General features: G+C 43.3%; 1 protein-coding gene and 1 long non-coding RNA gene across 3 annotated transcripts in view; one reads left to right on the forward strand and one right to left on the reverse strand.

The window, feature by feature from the left end:
* Positions 1–21,788, forward strand: part of BTG4 (BTG anti-proliferation factor 4) — a 93,230-nt gene that overhangs the window by 35,893 nt on the left and 35,549 nt on the right. The window lies entirely within an intron of this gene.
* On the reverse strand, positions 787–21,436 carry LOC130294214 (uncharacterized). Its single transcript, XR_008848429.1, has 3 exons — positions 21,304–21,436; positions 10,340–10,400; positions 787–1,062 (listed from the first exon to the last, which is right to left on the reverse strand). It is a non-coding gene; the product is annotated as an uncharacterized LOC130294214 (long non-coding RNA).

Consider the following 21,788-nt stretch of genomic DNA (forward strand, 5'->3'; position numbering starts at 1 on the left):
GGACATTTACGCACGCGGCGATACCACATATGTTTGTTTATTTTTGTTTACATATTTTTTTTTCTTAATGGGAAAAGGGGGATGATTTAAACTTTTTCTCTGTACCCAGGAACTGCCTATCGTACCATTTGGTGCTTTACGGTCTGTTCCCGGGGATCCACGATGTGGAGGCCATCCAGGAGGCCTGGCGTCTTGTGAACTGTTTTAAGGACGCTGTTTGGCTGGCCAGAAACCGCATCGTCATCAACAGGCAGAACATATCCTTCCGGGACTGCTGCAGGTTAATGAGAGACTATGCCATCTTGGACAGCCCAGACCTCGATGAAGAAGAGGAGCTAATACCCCTGCTTTCCCATGGCCCCGGTTATTACCCTGCATTTGGCCCTGTGATCTGCCCCCTCCCTACCCTCATAGTCTTCCATGCCCCCATCTTTCCAACAGCAGGCTCAGGTGCAGCCAGTGTCTCAGTTGGGCTGGGCGATACTGATGAGTGGCATCCTCCTGCATGGCTTTTCAGGGCAAAGTCAGGGGCATCATTCGTCAGTCCCGACTCCCAGCAGCCACCACTGGTCACTAATTTAAAGTGACCGCAAGGCTGGCTGTCTGTTCATCAGCTCAGGCCCGACCACTTTAGAACAGCGACCAGTGGCCCTGATAAATACACACTACTGCATGGCCGGTATTTTTCATATAAATATACCAGCAGGCTGGTCAAAATGCCAGCTGCGCTGGTATAATACCATATTATTCACAAAAAAGACATATAGCCGGGAATTGCACTTAAAAGTTCCTTTTATCTCAATTTTCTTTCAATACAAAAATGTAGTGAGAATTAGAACATATTCACCCAGTGCATAGAAACTGTCAAGAGATCTATCATAAGGTGTCTTCAGAACTATCCATCCGGAGCTTGCTGTCTGTAGGACGGTATGTTCCTGGCCGCATGACCGCTGATTCTGAGGGGGTGAAGACAAGCTCGTTGGCGTGCGAGCCGCTTGAGAATCTCCGTGAACCCATCACCACATACTAATACAGGTATGTCTCTCGCGAGATTTCTTACTTCTATATACAAAATGACATAAAATCATTAAAACAGGTTCTTGACCGGACAGTACTTATAGAAAAACATTAAAATTACAGCTCACATTGATCCTTTTGGTGCCAAAGAATCAAGACAATGTATCCAAAATACCTCCCTTTGATCTAATCTTTTCTTCATTTGTTCACTGTTGGTGCCCTCAACCTCTTCCAAAAATTTGCCACCTTAATTCATTAATTTGATGTCTATTTTCTATAAAGTGTCTGGCTAAACTGGTTTCACCATATTTTTCTCTGGATACATTGTCTTCTTCTTCGACTTTCTTTTTGTATGTCCTAATCGTACTTCTATGTTCATTCAATCTAATTTTTATTGCACGAACTGTCTGCCCGACATATGACATTCCACAGGGACATTTTAACATGTAAATAACCTGTTTTGAATCACAGGTATGAAATCCTTTTAACTTAATGTTATTGCCATGTGTAGGATGGATGACGTTGTCGCCTTTGATTATACTGCTACAGTTTTGGCTGGATTGGGAATGTCCCTATTTTTTGTGTTTTTAGAAAAGATGGTCTAGATTCTTTTTTCTCTACAATGTCTGCCCGAATCAAGCGATTAGCAATAGACCTATTTTTCCGATAAATAAATCTTGGTTCCCGTTTAAATAATTTCCCATACTTTTCATCAGCCTTAAGCAAGCCCCAATATTTATTGACTACTTTTCTTATTAATTCCACATGACCATCATATGTGGACAGATATGTACAACCTCTGTCTTTCTCCTTCTTTTTCATTTTATTTTTCTTCCTTTTCCTCTTCCCTTGGAATTTGATCTACTTCTGCTGCTTTTATCAATTCTCTTTCATTATAACCCCTTTGAATACATTTTTTTATTATCTTCTCTTCGTTCTTAACATACTCATTTTCTGAGCTACAAATCCTTTTAGCTCTTATTATCTGCCCTTTCGGTATTCCTCTGAATACTTGTGGGGCATGCCCACTATTTTTGTGTAGCAGGTTATTCCTGTCACTTTCCTTAGAGTATAAAATAGTTTCAAACCTTCCATTTTCATAACGTACTTCAATGTCCAAATAATCGATCAAGCTAGGGCTATGTTCACATGTGAACTCAATCAGAGGATGACAACTGTTAAGATATTGAATATATGTCATTAACTCTTCAGGGGTCCCCGTCCATATGACAAAGTAGTCATCGACATACCTCAACCATTTTTTTACATAAATTGATAGTGTATGTGTTGGAACATACTTTTCTTCAAACTTACTCATAAATATATTTGCTAGACTGGGTGCGACAGGGGACCCCATCAAAGTTTCCTGTTGTTGCAAAAAAAAATTCTTGTCCGAACCTAAAGTAGTTTTTATACAAAATCAATTCCAGCAGATCCACTATAAATTGTATTTGGGCATTGCTTAGCGAGACATCTTTAATTAATTCTTCTTTTATGGCTAATATCCCCTCATCTGTGGGGATATTCGTTTGTAGACTTTTAATATCCAATGTACACAATAGAATAGTTTCTTCCATTATATTCTTATTGATATGATCGAAGAACTCATTTGTGTCCTGAAGACAGTTCGGCAATTGTTTAACAATCTTTTGAAGAAATGTATCAACATATACTGCTAGTGGGTATACGACTCAGTCAACCCCCGAGATGATAGGTCGTTCCGGGGGTCGACTCGTGTCTTTATGAATTTTTGGTACACGGGGTTAGTCATTCATCAACAGATCTGTAATTTCCTTAGTTATTATACCTTCATTAAATGCTTCATCTATCACACTATCAACTTCTTTTTTAATCTCCCTTGTTGGATCATTATGTAACTTTTTGTTCACAGTATCAACACTAAGCTGGTTCAACGCTTCTGACATATACATATCTTTATCCTGCACAACCGTTGCCCCTCCTTTATCCGCTTTCTTAATTACTACCGCAGTTTCATTTTTCAGCTCTTGTAGTGCGTTTTTTTCCTCTTTAGACATATTAAATTTTACTTTATATTTTTCTTTATTCCATTCCTCTTTAATCTCTTTGATTACCACCTTTTGAAATGTGTCTAAAGTATTGCAGTTTATATTTGGGTCGAATGTACTTCTTTTATTCAATTTACTTTTCAAAACATCAGTCGTATTTAACTCTCTTTCTTATTCATTAATACCAAAGTACATTCTAAGCCGAAGTAACCTGCAAAACTTATGAAAATCAATCAAGAAATCAAAATTATTAATATTTTCAGAAGGAACGAACCCAAGTCCTTTGTTGATAACATTCTGTTGGGCAATGGTCAATTCTACGGACAAGATGTTAACTAATAGCTCACCATTTTCTGGTATTGTTTCTTGTTGCGGGCTCTGGTATATACCCCTTCTATGTTTCCAGTGTCTCTTTTTTCTTTTTTGTATTTTTTGTTGATTTCCTAAAAAATCTTGTCTAGCCTCTTGTTCAGACGTACTATTAAGCTCACTATCCGTTGATCCGTAGTCGAATGCGTTAAACTCTCCTCGTTGTTCTATTTGTGTGCGGCGATATTTTCTCCTCTCATCCGCCCAAGTGTATACTCTGTCCATCATATAATCCTTAGTATCCCTTTAAAATTTCAATAATTTTACTTGTAGAATGGATGATTTTAACTTATCCACATTATTCTTGATTTCTTGTTGCGTTTTTTCAATAATTTCTTGTTTCTCTTGTTTTTTATACTCCTCCTGTACTGCACTTATTTCTTTTTGCACCTCTTTAATAGCCTGTTGTAAATGTTGTACAGTGAGGTACATCAAATCCAGAGAGTGCTGATTACACAATGCAAACCACTTTTGTTGGTAAATTAAATCATCTTGTAGCAATACGTGATTGGGCTCCTAAGTCCGCGCGGTATCCTTTGCACTTTAAGGTACTCTGTTAATGTCGAGGTATGAAGGGTTAAACTAGCCTCTTTCTTACTCAGCTGATTCAACTTCTTGGCATGATTTAGCTTTATGTTCACACTTGTTTCTTTTAAGTTAAGTCCAGCATTAGCTGCTGCTTTTAAAATACTGTCACGGTCCCCCTCATATAATACCAGCCATGTGGCAACCCTAATCTATTATATGTGATATGTCACTGTATGAGGTATATGATTAGTTTATATACTGCTGTATGACCATACACATACACCCTCGGCTAGCTTATCTTTCCTGATATTCCTTTTTTACCCTCAACATTTGCTATGGTCACATAGATGCACCGAAATGGACAGGTTCAGATGATAGTCATCTAATGTGTATGACCACCTGCTATGACTGGCCAAGATGGCTCAAAAGAGTTATATTGCATACAATAAGGAACATAAAATGGATCCCCAATTGAAGAATTGTGTGTTGTTTGAGGAATTTTACCATACTCAGACATCTCATAGAAGCCCCAACAACAAGGACTCTGCATAGATAGAGTGTGGTATCTGGTATCCCAACTGTCTGTTGTCTCGTCTTACTTTATTAGAATATATTCTGAAAGGATCTGTTCACATTGACATCATATTTTCCAGCATAACCATAGCAGATAAATTGTGAATTAAGTTCTAATGTCAGGTTTATGTATAAGAAAAGCCCAGCAGACCAATCTACTACTGAATACCTTAAAGGAAATACAGGTATATGTGCGCTTTTTATCTTTTTTTAAGTAAAATATTCACTTGGCTGTGCAAGTGTGAAAGACTCACCTCACATCATATTTTCCACATACTGTTGAAGGGGTTATCCAGGAAAAAACTTTTATATATATATATATATATATATATATATATATATATATATATATATATATATATCAACTGGCTCCAGAAAGTTAAACAGATTTGTAAATTACTTATATTAAAAAATCTTAATCCTTTCAGTACTTTTGAGTGTGTTTACAAAGCCCCCATGGTGCCAGAACAATGGACCCCCCGCATGTGACCCCATTTTGGGCACTACACCCCTCACATAATTTACTAAGGGGTACAGTGAGCATTTACACCCTACAGGTGTCTGACAGATTTTTGGAACAGTTGTCCATGAAAATGGATAATGTATTTTTTCATTTGCACAGCCTACTGTTACAAAGATCTGTCAAACGCCAAAGGTGTGAATGCTCACTCTACCCCTTATTAAATTCTGTGAGGGGTGTAGTTCCCAAAATGGGGTCACATGTGGTGGGGTCCACTGTTCTGGCACCACGGGGGGTGGGCTTTGTAAACGCACATGGCCCCCAACTTCCATTCCAAACGAATTCTCTATCCAAAAGTTCAACTGTGCTCCTTCTCTTCTGAGCATTGAAGTGCGCCTGCAGAGCACTTTACATCCAGTCATGGGGTATTTCCATACTCAGAAGAGATGGGGTTACAAATTTGGAGGGGGGGGGGGGCATTTTTTTTTCCTATTACCCATTGTAAAAATTAAAAATTTGGAGAAAAAAATGCATTTTAGTGAAAAATATAGAAATTTCCATCTACACATACGACTTTAATGAAAAGGTGTTAAGGCTCACTGTACCCCTTGTTACGTTCCTTGAGGGTGTAGTTTCCAAAATAGTATGCCATGTGTTTTTCTTTTTTGCTGTTCTGGCACCCTTGGAGCTTCCTAAATGCGACATGCCCCCAAAAACCATTTCAGCAAAATTTGCTTTCCAAAAGCCAAATGTGACTCCTTCTCTTCTGAGCATTGTAGTGCGCCAGCAGAGCACTTGACGTCCACACATGGGGTATTTTCATACTCAGAAGAGATGGGGGTCACAAATTTTGGGGGCATTTTCTCCTATTACCCCTTGTAAAAATGTAAAATTTTGGGAAAAACTAGCATTTTTGTGAAAAAAAATTTAAACACCTGTGGGGTGTTAAGGCTCACTGTACCCCTTGTTACGTTCATTGAGAGGCGTAGTTTCCAAAATAGTATACCATGTGTTTTGTTTTGTTTTTTTGTTTGCTGTTCTGGCACCCTAGGGGCTTCCTAAATGTGACATGTCCCCCAAAAACCATTTCAGCTAAATTTGCTTTCCAAAAGCCAAATGTGACTCCTTCCCTTCTGAGCATTGTAGTGCATCAACAGAGCACTTGACGTCCACACATGGAGTATTTCCATACTCAGAAGAAATCAGGTTAGAAATTTGGGGGGGGGGGGGCATTTTCTCTTATTACCCCTTGTATAAATGTAAAATTTGGGGGAAAATCTGCATTTTAGTGAATCTTTTAAAATTTTTATTTACACATCTGACTTTTACGAAAAGTTGTCAAAAACTTGTGGAGTGTTAAGGCTCACTGTACCCCTTGTTACGTTCCTTGAGTGGTGTAGTCTCCAAAGTAGTATGCCCTGTGGCATATTTTTTGCTGTTATGGCACCATAGGGGCTTCCTAAATGCGACATGCCCCCCAAAAACCATTTCAGCAAACTTCACTCTCCAAAATCCCATTGTCGTTCCTTCCCTTCTGAGCCCTCTAGTGCACCGACAGAGCACTTTACATCTACATATGAGGTATTTCCTTACTCGAGAGAAATTGGGATGCAAATTTTGGGGGGCATTTCTCTCCTTTTACCCCTTGTAAAAATAAAAAAAAATGGCTCTACAAGAACATGCAAGTGTAAAAAAATAAAGATTTAGAATTTTCTCCTTCACTTTGCTGCTATTCCTGTGAAACACCTAAAGGGTTAACTAACTTTGTGAATATCATTTTGAATGCTTTGAGGGGTGCAGTTTCTATAATGGGGTCATTTATGGGGTATTTCTCACAGAAAAGACCCTCAAATCCACTTCAACTTTAACTGGTCCCTGAAAAATTCAGATTTTCCCTGAAAATTTAAAAAATTGCTGCTATACTTTGAAGCCCAATAATGTTTTCAAAAAGTAAAAACATGTCAACTTTATGATGCCAACATAAAGTAGACATATTGAATTTGTAAATCAATATATAATTTATTTGGAATGTCCACTTTCCTTACAAGCAGAAAATTTCTAAGATAGAAAAATGCAAAATGTTCAAAATTTTCCTCAAATTTGGGGATTTTTCACCAAGAAAGGATGCAAGTAACAATGAAAATTTACCAGTATGTTAAAGTAGAATATGTCACGAAAAAACTGTCTCGGAATCAGAATAAAAGGTAAAAGCATCCCAGAGTTATTAATGCATAAAGTGACAGTGGTCAGAATGGAAAAAAAGGGCTGAGTACTTAAGGTGAAAATGGGCTGAGTCCCTAAGGGGTTAATGCTAAGGCCCCTTTCACACTATAAAAATTCATCCGTAATGAACCTCCGTCATAAAAATCTTGAAAATCGTCCATTAGAAAATCCTATTATAGTCTATGGGATTTTTCTTATAGCCATTTTAACCCTTTATCGCCCGTTATTAATAACGGCCGTAATTAATAACGGCCGTTATTTTGTGATGGGCGATAGTAACGGGAGAAATAGTGCATGCACTATTTCTTCCGTTCATTCGCCCATCACAAAATAACGTCCGTTATTAATAAGACTATAATGAGATTTTCTAACGGCCATTTAACAGCCGATTTCCAGGGTTTTTATAACGAGCGTTTATAACGGAGGTATTTTTATAGTGTGAAAGCAGCCTAAGGCAGTACACTAGTTCCTGCTTAGATTTCAATTATATAAGCAATGAGTGAGTCCAAATCACCATTTTCAAGAAGGTCCACATATATACAAACTATTTAAGACATATTGCTGTTTCTGGTGATTTTACCACAGTCATTATATAGAAATATAGGAGACGAGCTTTTGCCCGCGGCTTCGCTCGCGTTAAATTTGGGGTAACATAGATCAACTTTTTACGATCCCATAGTAATGAGTCCGCTCTGGTTAAAGTCTACGGGCATCCTAACAACCCAAATTCTAACAAACATTACATTTGCTGTTCCATGGAATTGAAGATCAACATCCTTTGAGGACTTGCGAGTCTACACGCAAGGCCTTTGGAAGCTCTTCCCAGTTAGCTACTACATGGCTAATGATTTGCTCGCGAACCTCCCTGGCCATCACTTGTGTGTCATACAATATATAAGAAATGGTGCGAAACAAACAGGCTCCATCTCCAATTACAGGAATAATGTTGTGGGGCACCATAGTCCCATCTATTTTCAACAATTTTACATTCATTGTGATAGATACCTAACTAAAGGTAAATTATAGTCGGAATAAAGAAACAAAAAGGGGGAACCCACCTTCTCGTGCTGCTTATATACTGTCCGGGTGCAGAGCGTGCATGTCGCATTTATAATGAGGTGGCCCACCTTCTCGCGCTGCTTATATACTGTCCGGGTGCAGCGCGTGCAAATTGTTTCGTGTTTTGATAGATTTTTCGGAGAATTTATTATTATGTAAATACAGATACAGACAGACTTTTTTTATTTTATTCAGGAGTAATGGTGCAAATTAGCAAATTCAAAAATCAACCTAATCTTAATTCATACAAACTTTGGATGGCCGTTTCACCCCTTCAGGGGTGGAATTTCAGAAAACATTAAAACAAGTGTTTCTTTATCTCTAATTGTTAGCCTAAAAACAAAGTTTCATGCTTCTAGCTTCAAAAATGATGGACTTCCATACAAACTTTCAACCTCTTTTTCACCCCCTTAAAGGTTGAATTTCGAAAAATCCTTTCTTATTCCTCGTCTACGTCTTAAAAACAACACCTGTGAAAAAAATTCAGCTTTCTAGGTCCAAGGGTTTAGGCTGGGCATTGATGAGTCAGGCCTTCTCTTTATATATATATATATATATATATATATATATATATATATATTTATATAGATAGATAGATAAGTGGAGTAGTGATGATACCTTAATTGGCTAACCAAGTAACATGCCTGATGAAGGGACTTTAGAGGTCTTGAAAGCTTGCAATCTACATCCCCTCAGCCTACTAATAAAGGCATGATCTCTACTCCACTTATCTCCTATATTTCATCAGATTATATACCAACAAAAGAACAAAGTGACACTCACCAAGCTTGAATTAAGTTTTTCTTTCTTTCAAATTAGCAGTCACAGAATGAAGATAAAAATACAGTGAACAGCAATTTTACATGTACGCACACTTTGTCCATGACTCCCGAGTCAGAAATTGTCACTCTTAAGTCAGCATCCTGTCCATGCATAGTTTAGGACACTATGTGCAGGGTACAATACAGGTTGGCTGGTGGACATAAAATTTGGTGGTGGTCCCCATTTCACATCTGGGATCCAAACCCCACTAGACCTCCTACTGCAGCCACATTTAGAAAGGAGGCTGTACAGGCACATCACCCCCTCCACTAAAGTCATCGGGAATTATGTAGACAGCCAAGCCAGTGGCTCCCTTTGATCTACAAGGGTCCATTACCACCTCCTTTCTCTCTCTCTTTTTGACTGGATAGGAATATGGAAAGGCCATCAGGGAAAATAGGTGAGTTAAGTCCCCAAGGTGGTGACTGTGAATATGGAACTTAAAGGGGTGCTCCCGTGGAAAACTTTTTTTTTTAAATCAACTGGTGCCAGAAAGTTAAACAGATTTGTAAATCACTTCTATTAAATAATCTTAATCCTTCAGGTACTTTTTAGGGACTGTATACGAAAGAGAAATACAAAAAATAAATGCATTTCCTGTGATGTCCTGACCACAGTGCTCTCTGGTGACCTCTGCTGTCCATTTTAGGAACTGTCCAGAGAAGCATATGTTTGCTATGGGGATTTTTTTCTTCTCAGGACAGTTCCCAGTTAGCTAGCTACCTGAAATATTCCCAAAAAAACAAAGTGAAGGGAGACTAAATAAAGGAGAATAAAATGCTCTGAATAACCTGAAAAAGAATAACAACATAATAATCTGCTCGGCGGATAAAGGAGGAGGAATAGTAATTCAAGATTATGCTGTCTATAACAAGGAAGCCGCTAGGATTCTTGAGGATGAGGAATACTACAAGAGAATTTCCATAGACCCATTTCCACAATTGCAGAAGGATATTCTAGGTCTTCTCAATAAAGCTTTGGAACATAAAATTATATCCAAGGCAGAGAAAAAATTCCTTTTCAATACAAACCCGGGAGTACCATATTATTACCACCTACCCAAGGTACATAAGGATGCCTTGAATCCTCCAGGAAGACCAATTATATCTGGGATCCATAGCCCAACATGCAATATCTCACAATATCTGGATATGATATTGCAAGAATATGTGTTAGACCTACCAAGCTACCTAAAAAATTCTGATCAGTTGATTACTATATTAAAAGATATACCCTGGGAAGCTAATATGATATTACTTACCATGGACGTTACGTCCTTATATACAAACATCCAGCACACATTGGGGATCCAATGGACTTTCCTGGAAAGAGATGAACATATTCCGAATGAACAAGTATCTTTTTTTACAAATTATCTTAAATTTATTCTAGAGCGTAACTATTTCTCATATAATGGCACCCTATACCAACAATAAATAAATATAGATGTTATCACATATACCAAGGCTAGGGATTCCTTTGTTTAAAGAAAACATCCTCATCTTTACTTTACTTTTTCTGATTACTTATATATTGTCCATATAAAATGGAGATACTAATTAGGAACTCACTCTCTGTGTCCTGCTATTATGTTGTTATTTATTGATATTTGTCAGACAATGTTGCTATTCAGGAGTGGGATATTTCATCTACGGTTATGTTGTATATATCCATTGTACGGGCTTATCATTGTCCAGAACTGTGTGTACCTCTGGAGAGGCATTTCTTTGTCCCATTTTTTGGTGTGTCTGTTGGCAGTGCGGTGCCATCTCCCGGGCATCGGCATGTTCCTCTGATGTCGGCATCTTGATGGGAGCCTACATCCGCCGGACCAGCAGGTGTCGGTCTCCCATCCTGATTTTGGCCTAAGGTCCTTATGCACGGTCCTGTTCCAGGAGCCGGGTGCCTTCAGTGCTGACCTGGTGAACACGCTCATCTGGATAGCGATCTGTCAGCCGAGGACCGCAGACTTTTTCCCGATCCAGGGAAGGTATGTACATTTCTGATACGCTCCCCACAGTACTCGGACGCATGTAATATTTAGTCATTTTAATTCCTTTAAATCAATGAACCTGGATCTGAATATGATGTCACTTTTATCAATGTATTTTAAGAATGATTGTATGTTTTATTATTTTTACTAATCCTTTCGCGGATTTTTTGGGGATATAAATAAAGCGTCATCCCCATAGCCCAATCAGAGAGCCTGAAGAAGAGGGGGTCCCTGCCCCTCAACACGCGTTGTTCTGTATATCTTGCATGCTGGAAGAATAAATCTTCCTGGTTCTTTTATAAGCTATCCGTGTCCGAGCGGTTATTTGTATTTTTATTTTACTTTACTGATCCACAGAGGAGAGCGCCGATCAAAGCACGTCCATTGATGAGATCACCTGCGACCGCAGGGACGGCGGTGTGTGACGTCACGCCTCCGCCCCCGTGTGACATCACGCTCCGCCCCTCAATGCAAGCCTATGGGAGGGGGCGTGATAGCTATCACGCCCCCTTCCGTAGGCTTGCATTGAGGGGCGGAGTGTGGCGTCACACGGGGTGGAGGAGTGAGGTCACACGCCGCCCGCCCTGCGGTCGACCATAATCAGACCCGGAGCGTACACGCACCTGGTCTGATTACAAACAGGGTGCCGCGTGCATGATCCCGGGGGTCCCCAGCGGCGGGACTCCCGTGATCAGGCATCTTATCCCCTATCCCCTTATCCCCTATCCTTTGGATAGGGGATAAGATGTTTAAGCACTGGAGTACCCCTTTAAGGACTGAGCGATTTCACGTTTTTGCATTTTCGTTTTTTCCTCCTTGCCTTTAAAAAATCATAACCCTTTCAATTTTGCACCTAAAAATCTGTATTATGGCTTATTTTTTTGCGCCACCAATTCACCAATCCATGGCGAAACAGAAAAAAAATTCATTGTGTGACAAATTGAAGAAAAAAGGCCATTTAGTAAATTTTGGGGGCTTCCGTTTCTACGCAGTACATTTTTTGGTAAAAATGACACCTTATCTTTATTCTGTAGGTTCATACGGTTAAAATGATACCCTACTTGTATAGGTTTGATTTTGTATTACTTCAGAAAAAAATCATAAATACATGCAGGAAAATTTATACGTTTAAAATTGTCATTTTCTGAGCCTTATAACTTTTTTATTTTTCTGTGTTTAGGGTGCTATGAGGGCTCATTTTTTGCACCGTGGTCTGAAGTTTTTAGCGGTACCATTTTTGTTACCTGAAAGGGTTACCTTTTTTTTTACGAGCTCATAGCTCCTATAGGGACCTATGAGCTTGTAATGGCTGATTGCATACACAGATTGTTGCCTTGCCGTTGCATGACAACAAGCTGTGTAATCGGCAGTTGATTGCTCCAGTCTGTAACTCAGGCATGGAGAAATCAATCAGAGCCAGAACGCAGACGGAAAAAGGTAGGGACCTTCTTCTCTCCGGGTAGCTGATCGGGGCATCGCGATTTTATCGTGATGACCCCGATCAACCTGACTGAGCAGCCGGGAAGCATTTACTTTCACTTTCGATGCAGCGCTCAGCTTAGAGCACCGCATCGGAAGGGTTAATAGCGCGTGGCCAAACGATCGCGGCCGCATGCTATTAGCCATGGGTCCCGGCTGAGAATAGGCACCGGGACCATCCCGCTATGGGACCCCGCGTTATAGACAGGGACCGGACTTAGGACGTACTCATATGTCCTAAGTCCTTAAGGAATTAAAGGATCCATGCCAAAAAAGACATCAATCTTTCTCAGCTCATGATCACATTTTACAGGATAATTATACATTTCCTGTTTCTTAAATAGCACCAGTATATCGTTCAGTAGGACCAGAAATCACCATCACTCATATGAAGTCCCGTCCCTCATGGGGCCTCAGTTTATATTGCAAAAAAAAACTACAAGGAAATGCTAGTGTAAATCCAGCCTAATGCCATGTTCACACAGCAGAATTTCGAATGCAGAATTCCGCACAGTAATTCTGCAGCAGCAGAGTCCTATTGATTTCAATGAGATTCTGCTGCACTGTGCACATGACAGAATTTCCATGCCAGATGTTTCTGTCATGTTCTATTTCACTGTCCGCAGAAAGAATTAACCTGTTATAACACAAATAGAGAAACATAGCCGGACATCCACAATTTGTATTTTGATCTACTTGCTTCTCAGCATAATTTTAAAAAGGAACAGGTTGTTAGTATACATTTTGATCAAGCCCACTCACCACGTCAAGATCACCTAGTCAGAGTGGGTCCCTAACCAAACACTGACGTAGCGCCGGGCGGCGACCACTGCCTCCGTGACACCATGCACACAGAGGGAACAACCCAGTGGCCGGGCAGCCCAACTGCTGCCCGACCAAGCCCCTGGCTCTGGGCCGCACCACCCCACAGACAAAGCATCAAAGAAACAATGGCTGCCACAGAACACCACTCCGTGTGAACATCTACCATGTGCTCCCTGCCAGAGGGCAGGGAGAATGTTAGGAGGAAACTCTTATGCAGTCTTCTGCTAATTAATAACATCTGGGCCGAATGGGTGGAGTGGAGTGCTGGCCATGGAAGAAGGAAGAGACTACAAATGTAAAACGCAAATAGAGAAACATAGCCGCACATCCACCATTTGTATTTTGATTTACCGTATTTATCGGGGTATACCACGCACCGGCCTATAACACGCACCCTCATTTTACCAAGGATATTTGGGTAAAAAAAGTTTTTTACCCAAATATCCATGAAAAAATGAGGGTGCATGTGTGCGCGTGTATACCCCGATATACCCCCAGGAAAGGCAGGGGGAGAGAGGCCGTCGCTGCCCGCTTCTCTCCCCCTGCCTTTCCTGGGGTCTAGAGCGCTGCTGTCGGCCCTTTTCACCCCCTGGTTATCGGCGCCGCTGCCCGTTCAGTCCCCCTGACTATCGGTGCCGGCGCCAATAGCCAGGGGGAGAGAAGCGGCGCCGACAGCCAGGGGGAGAGAAGGGGCAGCGGCACCCATTGCCGGCGCCGCTGCCCCGTCGCCTCCCCCCATCCCCGGTGGCATAATTACCTGAGTCGGGTCCGCGCTGCTCCAGGCCTGAGTCGGGTCCGCGCTGCTCGGGTCCGCGCTGCTCCGCTGCTCCAGGCCTCCATCGTTGCTATGCGCTGAACGGTGCGGCGCATGACGTCACAGCGCCGCGCCGTGCATAGCAACGACGCTGGGGACCGGCGTCGTTTCTATGCACGGCGCGGCGCTCTGACGTCATGCGCCGCGCCGTTCAGCGCATAGCAACGACGGAGGCCTGGAGCAGCGGAGCAGCGCGGACCCGACTCAGGTAATTATGCCACCGGGGATGGGGGGAGGCAACGGGGCAGCGGCGCCGGCAATGGGTGCCGCTGCCCCTTCTCTCCTCCTGGCTGTCGGCGCCGCTTCTCTCCCCCTGGCTATCGGCGCCGGCACCGATAGTCAGGGGGACAGAACGGGCAGCGGCGCCGATAACCAGGGGCTGAAAAGGGCCGACATCAGCGCTCTAGACCCCAGGAAAGGCAGGGGGAGAGAAGCGGGCAGCGACGGCCTCTCTCCCCCTGCCTTTCCTGGGGGGGGTATCGGCGTATAACACGCACATAGACTTTAGGCTAAAAATTTTTGCCTAAAAAGTGCGTGTTATACGCCGATAAATACGGTACTTGCTTCTCAGCATAATTTAAAAAGCGAACAGATTGTTAGTATACATTTTGATCAAAATTACAAGCCCACTCGCCACCAGTGTGAACACCTACCATGTGCTCCCTGCCAGAGCAGGGGCGGACATATCGCCTGTGCAGCCGGTTCAGCTGCACAGGGGCCCAGCGTGGGAGGGGGCCCGGCCCGCCCTCACACGCTGGGCCGGTCCTACCATCGGACCCAGTGGACAGGGCCGCCATCAGGGGGTAAACCCATACACTTGTATGGGGCCCGGAGCTTCAGGGAGGCCCGGACGTCCCTGTACTTTTTTTTTTCGGGCTAGTCAGTGAGTGACTGCGACTGTCACTCACTGACTCCTGGCTGGGTACCCGTCAGAACTATGACCGGGCCTCATAGTCAGGGGGGCCCGCAGGACTATGAGGCCCGCTCTTTCTAGGGCGCGGGCCCCTTAAGAAGTACGGCCGGGCCGGACAGGCCAGGGGCTGATGGGAGTCGACGTGCCCCGCGCAGGCACGCACGTCTACTCCAGTCACCTGACCTGTCCCGGCGCGATCTCCAGTCCAGCAGCCTCCCGACGGATCCTCCCCGTGCAGTGACACTGACAGGAGCAGCAGCTGCACCGAACCCCGGCAGGGTGAGTGAACGGGTGTGTGTGTGTGTGGGGGGGGGGGGGGGGGGGGTTGGATGGGGGCTATGTTGTTTGCAGACTACAATGGTGATGAGAGGTGCAGGGGAACTGGTGCTTGGGGTGTTATAGGGGTGATGAGAGGGGGGTTATGGGGGGTAATGAGAGGTGCAGGGGGTGTTATGGGGGGATGAGAGGTGCAGGAGGGTGTTATGGGGGGATGAAAGGTGCATGGGGAGGTTATGGGGGTAATGAGAGGTGCAGGGGGTGTTATGGGGGTAATGAGAGGTGCAGGGGGGTGTTATGGGGGGATGAGAGGTGCAGGGGGTGTTATGGGGGGATGAAAGGTGCATGGGGAGGTTTTGGGGGTGATGAGAGGTGCAGGGGGTTATGGGGGTAATGAGAGATGCAGGGTGGTGTTATGGGGGTAATGAGAGGTGCAGGGGGGTGTTATGGGGGGATGAGAGGTGCAGGGGGTGTTATGGGGGGATGAAAGGTGCATGGGGAGGTTTTGGGGGTGATGAGAGGTGCAGGGGGTTATGGGGGTAATGAGAGATGCAGGGGGGTGTTATGGGGGTAATGAGAGGTGCAGGGGGGTGTTATGGGGGGATGAGAGGTGCAGGGGGTGTTATGGGGGGATGAAAGGTGCATGGGGAGGTTATGGGGGTGATGAGAGGTGCAGGGGGGGTTATGGGTGTAATGAGAGGTGCAGGGGGGTGTTATGGGGGGGATGAGAGGTGCAGGGGGTGTTATGGGGGGATGAAAGGTGCATGGGGAGGTTATGGGGGTGATGAGAGGTGCAGGGGGTGTTATGGGGGTGATGAGAGGTGCAGGGGGTGTTATGGGGGGATGAAAGGTGCATGGGGAGGTTATGGGGGTGATGAGAGGTGCAGGGGGGTTATGGGGGTGATGAGAGATGCAGGGGGGGTTATGGGGGTGATGAGAGATGCAGGGGGGGTTATGGGGGTGATGAGAGATGCAGGGGGTGTTATGGGAGTGATGAGAGATGCAGGGGGTGTTATGGGGGTGATGAGGGGGGGTGTTATGGGGTGATGAGAGGTGCAGGGGGGTTATGGGGGTGATAAGAGGTGCAGGAGGGTGTTATGGGGGTGAAGAGAGGTGCAGGGGGGTGTTATGGGGGTGGTGAGATATGCAGGGGGCATTATAATAGTGATGAGGAGAGGTGCGGGGGTTATAGTAGTGATGAAGAGAGGTGCGGGGGTTATAGTAGTGATGAGGAGAGGTGTGTGGGGGGGGGTTATAGTAGTGATGAGGAGAGGTGTGTGGGGGGGTTATAGTAGTGATGAGGAGAGGTGCGGGGGTTATAGTAGTGATGAGGAGAGGTGTGGGGGGGGGGGGGGGGTTATAGTAGTGATGAGAGGTGCCTGGGGGGGTTATAGTAGTGATGAGGAGAGGTGCGGGGGGGTTATAGCAGTGATGAGGAGAGGTGCGGGGGTTATAGTAGTGATGAGGAGAGGTGTGGGGGGGGGGGGTTATAGTAGTGATGAGAGGTGCCTGGGGGGGTTATAGTAGTGATGAGGAGAGGTGCGGGGGGTTATAGCAGTGATGAGGAGAGGTGCAGGGGTTATAGTAGTGATGAGGAGAGGTGTGGGGGGGGGGTTATAGTAATGATGAGGAGAGGTGCGGGGGTGGTTATAGTAGTGTTGAGGAGAGGTTTGGCAGGGGTTATGAGGGTGATGAGGAATGATGAGGACACAGAGGATAAGAGGTATTATATTTAGTGGGTATAGTGTGTGGCAGGATTATATTTAGTGGGTACAGTGTATAGCAGTATTATATTCAGGGTACAGTGTGTGGCAGGATTATATTTAGTGGGTACAGTGTATAGCAGTATTATACTCAGGTTACAGTGTATAGCATTATTATATTCAGGGTACGGTGTGTGGCAGGATTATATTTAGTGGGCACAGTGTGTAGCAGTATTATATTCAGGGTACAGTGTATAGTATTATTATATTCAGGGTACAGTGTATAGCAGTATTATATTCAGGGTACAGTGTGTGGCAGGATTATATTTAGTGGGTACAGTGTATAGCAGTATTATACTCAGGTTACAGTGTATAGCATTATTATATTCAGGGTACGGTGTGTGGCAGGATTATATTTAGTGGGCACAGTGTGTAGCAGTATTATATTCAGGGTACAGTGTATAGTATTATTATATTCAGGGTACAGTGTATAGCAGTATTATATTCAGGGTACAGTGTGTGGCAGTATTATATTTAGTGGGTACAATGTGTGGCAGTATTATATTCGGAGTACAGTGTGTGGCAGTATTATATTCAGGTTACAGTGTGTAGCAGGATTATATTTAGTGGATACAGTGTATAGCAGTATTATATTTAGTGGGTACAGTGTACAGCAGTATTGTATTCAGGTTACAGTGTCTGGCAATATTATATTTAGGGTACAGTGTGGGGCAGTATTTTATTTAGGGTACAGTGTGTGACAGTATTTTATTTAGGGTACTGTGTGGGGCAGTATTATATTTAGTGGGTACAGTGAATAGCAGTATTATATTTAGTGGGTACAGTGTATGGCAGTATGCTATTCATGGTACAGTGTGTGGCAGTATTATATTCAGGGTACAGTGTGTGGCAGGATTATATTCAGGGTACAGTGTATAGCAGTATTATATTCAGGGTACAGTGTGTGGCAGTATTATATTCAGGGTACAGTGTGGGGCAGTATTTTATTTAGGTTACACTTTCTGGCAAGGTTATAATGATTACTGTCTTCATGCAGAGGATGAGGATCTGCTGACAGTGAGGAGCCAATGATGTCTGCATGTCAGACTCTGCAGAGAAGATGGAGCTGGGGGAAGACCTGGTCTCTGGACGAGATGAAGAAGAAAAGAAGACGTCACTCAGGTCACTGACATCATTGTGTGTTCTTATGACTGTCCCATCAGAGCTGTAGTCACTTGTAAGTTCTGCAGTGATGATGGGTAAAACTGTGTCCAATCTGTGTCTCTTCAGCTGTTACAAAACTACAACTCCCATTGCCTGAGGCTCTCCAGACATGATGGGAGTTTTAGCTTTCCAACAGCTGGAGAACCACTTCAACCGAGGTGATCGGTGGGGGTCTCAGGCCTTGAGTTGTGTAAGGGGCCCGAAATTTCTGATGGCAGCCCTGCCAGTGCACATATGACAGGGAAACCAGTCTTGCCCAGTCACTAAACTGCTACTTACATCTGCCCATGGGGACTTCCTGGCTGAGGTGCGTGCAGTGAGTGACGTCATCGCAAGCACCTGGACGCTGACGTCCAGCGCAGAGCGTGCGATGATGTCACTTATAGCGCGCACCTCTGCCAGGAAGTCCCCATGGGCAGATGTAGTGCAGGCCAGGTAAAAGTGTGTGGGTGAGTGAGAGTGTGTGTGTTTGTTTGTTGGGGTTATGCTACGCTACCTTATGTGGGGAATCTATGCTACCTAATGTGGGGAATATATGCTATGCTACCTAATGTGGGGAATCTATGCTACCTAATGTGGGGAATATATGCTATGCTACCTAATGTGGGGAATCTTTGCTACACTACCTAATGTGGGGAATATATGCTACGCTACCTAATGTGGGGAATCTATGCCATGCTACCTAATGTGGGGAATATATGCTATGCTACGCTACCTAATGTGGGGTTACGCTACCTAATGTAGGGAATCTATGCTACGCTACCTAATGTGGGGAATATATGCTGCGCTACCTAATGTGGGGAATATATGCTACGCTACCTAATGTGGGGAAATTATGCTACGTTACCTAATGTGGGGAAACTATGCAATGCTACCTAATGTGGGGAATATATGCTACCTAATGTGGGGAATCTATGCTACCTAATGTGGGGGAACTGCTGCCTATCTAATGCAGATTAATGTGAGTTGCAGTGCAATTTTATGGCATATTACTTTTTTTTTTTTGGGGGGGGGGGGGGGGGGGGGCCCAGGCACATTCTTTGCACAGGGGCCCTCTGTTGTCTGTGTCCGCCCCTGTGCCAGAGGGCTGGGAGAATGTTAGGAGGAAACCCTTATGCAGTCTCCTGCTAATTAAAAATGTCTGGGCTCAATGGGTGGAGTAGAGTGCATATGGGATTTCTCCTAGCATTCTCCCAGCCCTCTGGCAGGGAGCACATGTTAGGTGTTCACACTGGTGTGGTGCTCTGTGGTGGCCATTGTTTCTGTGATGCTTTGTCTGTGGGGTGGTGCGGCCCAGAGCCAGGGGCTTGGTTGGGCAGCAGTGGGGCTGCCTGGACACTGGGTCATTCCCCCCTGTGGGCTTGGTGTTGCAGAGGCAGTGGTCCCTGCCGGGCGCTACGCCAGTGTTAGGTTAGGGACCCACTCAGGTGGCCTTGACGTGTTGAGTGGGCTTGTACTTTTTGATCAAAATGTATACTAACAACCTGTTCATTTTTTAATTTATGCTGAGAAGCAAGTAGATCAATACAAATTGGGGATGTGCAGCTGTGTTTCTGTTTCTCTATTAACCTGTTTATTCTTTCCGGGGACTCCGCATGGAATGGATTGCCATCTATGAGACAGCACATTCCCGTGTGGACATTCCAATGTGTGAACATAGCCTTAGAGTACGTTTACATGTGCATATTTTGCAGATTTTTTGGCAGTGGATTTTGCTACCTAAGTCAATGGGTAGCAAAATCAGCTGCAAAAAATCTGCAGAAAAATACTCGTGTGAATGTACATTTATTGAATATATTAAAGCAGAGCATTATATATATATATATATATATATATATATATATATACACATATATATATATACACATACAGTATGTTACTTTTAATACTTTTTAGACAAATGCAGCACTGTCATTTGTCTAATTTACATTAATTTCAAATTCAATGTATAAATCCCTGAATGAGGCATTCTCCCTGCTCCCAGCTGCTCTTCACAGTATCCCTGTCTCCTTAGCACTTGCTGAGACCCAGTGCCATTGAATCACTTTACACAGGGTCTTGTGCTGGAGTTGGGTGATGTTTAGACAGCATGGGAAGCTTTTTCTCTGACTACATAGACATATACAGGGGAGTACGACGCCTTGTTGACGGATTTAGGTGCCAAATTTAAAATGCACAATAATCATTTGTTTTTAGAAAATAGACCATAACGTTAAAGGTATGCTATAAAATAAACATACAAAACCAATAAAAATAAATAGAATACAGTATAAGAATAGTTACAGAGATACTTCTTATAATTCTTATGTCCTTACCCAGGTGTTTTATTAGCCACATTTATATTTTAATTTCTTGCAGAAAGAAAAGCAGCCCTATCAAATATTCATACTTAAACCTATACGCAAACACCATGGTATCCACTTCTGAATCAATAGTATATAAAATTAGAAACACATTAAAGTCTGTGGAGCTTTGTGCAAGAAAGTTATTCAAGACAGAATATAATTGAAGGAGTTTATTTGCATTATAGCAGTGTTTACCAATTTGTGGCACTTTTGCAAATCTACAAACTTCCATCATGCCCTGAAAGCCTGATGGGAGTTAAAGTGTTGCAGTAACTAAAGAGCAACAGGTTGGGGAACACTGCGTTACAGAGTCCTGTATCCTCTCCAGTTTGGAATTGGTGGGGTTCCATATCTACAGTGTATGTTTCAGTCTCATAGTATGTGACCAGCTTTGATATCCCTTTGGATTTATGTTTAATGCCACCTAGCAGGTCAGGTAATGCAGTTGCCTGTCAGACATGTAAATGAGTCACCTGTTGGGATTGATAGCCAGGGTAACCATGTTCACAGTACTGAGCCCTCACCACGCCTGCTGTTGTGCTCAAACATCTCAGATTCCAACAAGCTGAAGCCATAGAAAAGAATTTACTAACAAAGTCATGTCATTGTTAGTCAGCTGTTCCCCTTAGAGAGTGACTCTTCAACTGTCTTACCTGCAAGTGCACTGGATTGTCCTCAGAAACCCGTTCAGCAAGTCACTCCTGTAGACATGTTACCGACTTTCTTCAACATAGCTGATCATACCATCCAAACACACACAGAAAAAATACAAGAAAAATTGCTCTGCTATGTGGATACATAAACATGACTATGTGGCCTAGTAGTTTAAGTTGTAAAAATTTTATGCCAATCCCGACTTTGATTGGGCTTTTCGGTTACCATAGCATCCTGCTGGAGTGACACCTTTTTCTTCCCTGTACAAGCTCAGGCTTGTCCACAGTTCACATTTAATCAGTGTAAGAATGTTTGCTCAGATTTTGATGTCAAAATAAAAGTGTATGCAGTGATGTATTAAAGGTGACTGGACACATATTGTGATATTCTACAAAGAGCTTTAAAGTTATAGTAAGTAAATAGTTATGTACAACATATCCTGATATTTGCCATCTAATTAGTTTACTATGGTTCCTGCACATCA

The sequence above is a fragment of the Hyla sarda genome, chromosome 10, assembly GCF_029499605.1.
Source record: "Hyla sarda isolate aHylSar1 chromosome 10, aHylSar1.hap1, whole genome shotgun sequence".
Lineage (NCBI taxonomy): Eukaryota > Metazoa > Chordata > Amphibia > Anura > Hylidae > Hyla > Hyla sarda.